At 40.3% G+C, this 4,658-nt stretch overlaps 1 non-coding gene across 1 annotated transcript; it reads right to left on the reverse strand.

Moving 5' to 3' along the window:
- Positions 1-445: 445 nt before the first annotated feature.
- LOC141604454 (small nucleolar RNA R71) lies at positions 446-552 on the reverse strand. Its single transcript, XR_012526153.1, has one exon. It is a non-coding gene; the product is annotated as a small nucleolar RNA R71 (small nucleolar RNA).
- Positions 553-4,658: the final 4,106 nt, after the last annotated feature.

The following is a 4,658-nucleotide window of genomic DNA, read 5'->3' on the forward strand; positions in this document are numbered from 1 at the left end:
TGAGTTCATCAACCCTTTTGCAAGAGAAGGTGAGGAGAACCCATTACAAAATACCACCCAAAATCAACCTACAATGCCTAAGTTTTCATCACATTCCGTACCCACCGAGGAGAACCTACCCAATGGTACTCCCACACCACAACATCTAACCGGAAATTTTATTGCTAAATCCGCCTTTATCCAATTAGTCGAAAGGAGCCAATTTGGGGGGATGCCTAGTGAAGACCCTTATTCTCATATAGAAACCTTTTGTGACTATTGTGATGCGATTTCTCAAACCGGTGTAACTCAAGACCAAATTCGATGGGTCTTATTTCCTTTTTCTCTAATTGGCACCGCGAAACAATGGTTGAAGGGCCTTGATAAGGCCACTCTCGGAATTGATTCTTGAAAGAAGTTAGCTCTAGCTTTCTACAAAAAATTCTACCCACCGGAAAAGACTAACATGCTAAGAGCTCAAATTACGGGTTTTAAGCAAAGGGATGAAGAATCTTTGTATGAAGCTTGGGAGCGGTTCAAGGGAATTTGTCGCTCATGTCCTCACCATGGACTTAGCGAATGGTTCTTGGTACAACAATTTTGGAACGGTTTATATGAAGATTCAAGAAACATTCTCAACATGGGATCAAATGGAATGTTCACCGAAGTTGATGACAATCAAACATGGAACAAAATTGAGGAAATGGCGGTCCATAACTCACAATATAGTAGACCTTGCAAGGCTACTAGAGGAGGAAAGCATGAAGTGGACTCCGTTACTCAATTGGGTGCTCAACTTAGTGCTCACATTGACACAATCAATTTGAAGTTTGAAAAAGCTATGGCTAGACTTGAAGAAGCCTCAAAATCACCAAAGCATCATGTTAATGCCATGACGGCATCTTCATCAATCCCAAGTGGGATATGTGAGAATTGTGGAACTTTGGAACATGACCAAAGTGAATGTAGGGGAACAATTGAACAAGTAAATGCTTTCCAAGCATACAAGAGTGGTACCCCTTATTCCAACTATTACAATGAAAACACCAAATTCCATCCAAATCTCTCATACAAAAGCCAAAATGTTCAAAACCCTCAAACAACATACACCCCACCTCCCATGAGAAACCAGAATCAAAGACCCTTTTACAATCAAAACCAAGGTTACCAAAATCAAAATCCATACAATCACCAAAATGACCAAGGTTTTGATGTTCAAAAAGCGGTCCTCCAAATGCAAAAGAATCAACAAGAATTTTTCACTCAAATGCAAAAAGATAGTCAAGCAAAAGAAACCACCATCAACAACTGTGGGTTAATATCCGTATACTACCCTTTAATTGTAGGATTATAACGCAAAATTCATATGTAATTTATAGTCATAAAACGAAAATAACAATGAAACGATAAAGATTAGAAATCAACCTCGGGTCCTTTGTAGTGCGGCGTAAAGATCAGAAATCAACAGAGATTTCCTCCTAATTGAAACACCCAAGACCGTCTGAGATTATGCCCTTGTGCTAGAAGAGAATTCTCTAATTGCTTTGCAATATTGAGAGAATTTGTGAGGTTTTGCTTAGATGAGAGATCTAGAAATTTTGAGAGAAAATATCTCAAAACCCTAATTTCCTTTTACAAATGAATGATTAGGTTGCAAATTAGGAGAGGCTCCTTTTGTTTGCTCTACTCGGCCAAACCGTGAGCCCTCTTGGGAAGTGGGCTTCCACTTCCTTTTAATTTTAGCTCATGGTCCGGTTCGTAAATTGCTAAAATGTATATGACGCGGTTTAGTTATAAATCGTCATCGGTTATCGGTTATTAAAGCATCAACTAATAATACGGATTAGTTGAAATATTAATACATGTCCGACAAAGACGATATTGTATAATTATATTCAATATACATTTAATTAAATATAAAACGCTTATATTCAATTTACGAATTAACTGGTTAATTCGCCTTTAGCTCATGATATTTAATCCGTATTAAATATAATATCTCAACATCACATTTAGACTAATTATTAGTCAAATAACTCAGACTAACTGGTTAGTCAAATTTGGCATCTATATGACTGTATTTTCATACCGTCACATCACTCAAGACGTATCCTATAGGTGTGACTTTTAGGGACCAGTTGATCACCGCCATCTGTATGACAATAACGTCAAACTTATCTAGCAAGCCAACCGTTATTGATAAACGTGGATCAACTGATAATAATACCAAAAGTATACCCTTTGATCCTTTTAGAGATTTATAAGTCCTTGCACTAACTGTTAAGGACACCAGCCCCAACAAGCTCCCACTTGTCCGTACAAGTGTATGTGCAATGACGTTATCCGCACTAACTGGAGGACACAAGCTCCAACAAACTCCCACTTGTCCGTACAAGTGTATGTGCGATAACCGATTCTCATATTCATTTAAAATTTCTCCCACTCAATGTAAAACAATTTGCGGATCTGGATCCACAAAGGTCGTATTTTACAATCGATCCGTATCTAGAGTGGTTTCCCGACTAAAGAGTAACTTAACGATAAAACGAATCCGTATCCGAGCATGGCCATGCATTTCGATTCTGACTCCTCGAGTGGCCCTGAGAGATATCGAGTACCTGATAAAGGCTGAATATTTCCTTCAACTCGAACTCCTTCCGATCTAAGCACAGCATGAAATGACCCAGAAAAAATCTACTTGGCCCCCTGTTACGGATGACCGTGAGAAAGAAACCAAAGTCACCCAAAATCTGCCTTAGTCTCAAGAGACAGTCGATAGTCAAAAGAATCGACTCTTAGGATCACCATGGAAGTCCTATCCACGACCGGGCACCGAATGTTATAAAACATTTAGGACTCCACGTCGATGTCACAATTGTGTCCTACGAAATATCCGTATAAATCGCCTCTGTGATTGGTCAGTCAACCGGTTGACTTATGGCTCGTTGAACCCACCATCAACCAACGTCACAAAATAATTGCCAGAGTTATCAGCTCATGTGGGCAATTAAGGACTGAAAAATATAATGTTTGTTCAATTCACTTTGTGGTGTTCAAAATTGTCGTACAATTCCACATGAAAAACAAAATATATATATAAAATATCAAAACGATGATGTCATATAGAGTACAAACGTGAATGAATCTAATCCATAAAAGGTACTACAACTCAGGAACACGTTTGATTCCCATGGAATTAACGTGCCCTTCATGCTTATCTTGTCGTAATGCTTTAGTGAGAGGATCTGCTATGTTATCATCAAGAGCAATCTTTTCTATCACTACTTCCTTTTGCTCCACGTAATCTCGGATTAGATGAGCTTTCCGTTGTACATGTCTAGACTTGTTGCTAGACTTTGGCTCCTTAGCTTGAAGATGGCACCACTATTGTCGCAATAGATGGTGATCGGGTCATTCGAACTAGGCACTACCGATAGTCCATGTAAGAATTGACGCATCCATATCGCTTCCTTTGTTGCTTCGACGCGGCATAGTACTCGGATTCGATCGTAGAATCTCTGCATAGTGATTTGTTTCGAACTCTTCCAGGTGACTGATCGCGCGCCATTAAGAGTAAAAACGAATCCAGACCGAGATTTCGAGTCATCTCGATCCGTTTGGAAGCTAGCATCTGCAGAATCCGGTTGCGCATAGCGTTTGAGAGCCTCCATAAGTCAATGCCCAATCTTTAGTCCTCCGTAGGTACTTAAGAATGTTCTTGACAGCCAACCAATGTGGTTCACCTGGTTGCTGTTGGAATCGACTTGTCATACTCAATGCATATGCCACGTCCGGACGTGTGCATATCATGGCATACATGATTGATCCTATAGACGAAGCATAAGGAATCCGTGTCATGCGCTCTTTTTCTTCCTGTCTCCGTGCCCGAGACTTGCTCAAATGCACCCCTGGAGCCATAGGAAGAAACCCCTTCTTGGAGTTAGTCATGCTTTGAATCTCTCTAGGACTTTGTCTATGTAAGACTCCCGATCGAGAGATAACATCCGACGTGATCTATCTCGATAGATACGGATGCCTAGAATTCTCTGTGCCTCTCCCAGATCTTTCATCTGGAAATGGTTTTTCAACCATACTTTCACCGAAGTTAAGAGAGGTATGTCATTCCCAATCAGGAGTATGTCGTCAACATACAATATTAGGAAGACAATCTTGCTCCCACTCGACTTGATATATAAACATGGTTCCTCGACTGATCGAGTGAATCCATTTTGTTTTATCACTTGGTCGAAGCGATGATTCCAACTTCTTGATGCTTGCTTAAGTCCATAAATGGAACGCTTAAGCTTGCACACTTTCTTAGGATGTTCAGGATCGATGAAACCTTCGGGTTGTACCATGTACAACTCTTCCTCCAAAAAGCCGTTTAAGAAGGCGGTTTTCACGTCCATTTGCCAAATTTCATAGTCATGAAAAGCGGCAATCGCTAAGATAATCCGAATGGAACGCAGCATGACTACGGGTGCAAAAATCTCATCGTAGTGCAAACCTGGCACTTGGGTGAAACCTTTAGCAACTAGTCGTGCTTTGTAGATATCTTGTTGACCTTCCACAGAATGCTTTATCTTGTAAAGCCATTTGCATTGAAGGGGACGAACCTTAGCAGGTAAGTCAACAAGATCCCACACGTTGTTCTCATACATGGAGTCCATCTCGGATTG

The sequence above is a fragment of the Silene latifolia genome, chromosome 9 (assembly GCF_048544455.1).
Source record: "Silene latifolia isolate original U9 population chromosome 9, ASM4854445v1, whole genome shotgun sequence".
NCBI lineage: Eukaryota > Viridiplantae > Streptophyta > Magnoliopsida > Caryophyllales > Caryophyllaceae > Silene > Silene latifolia.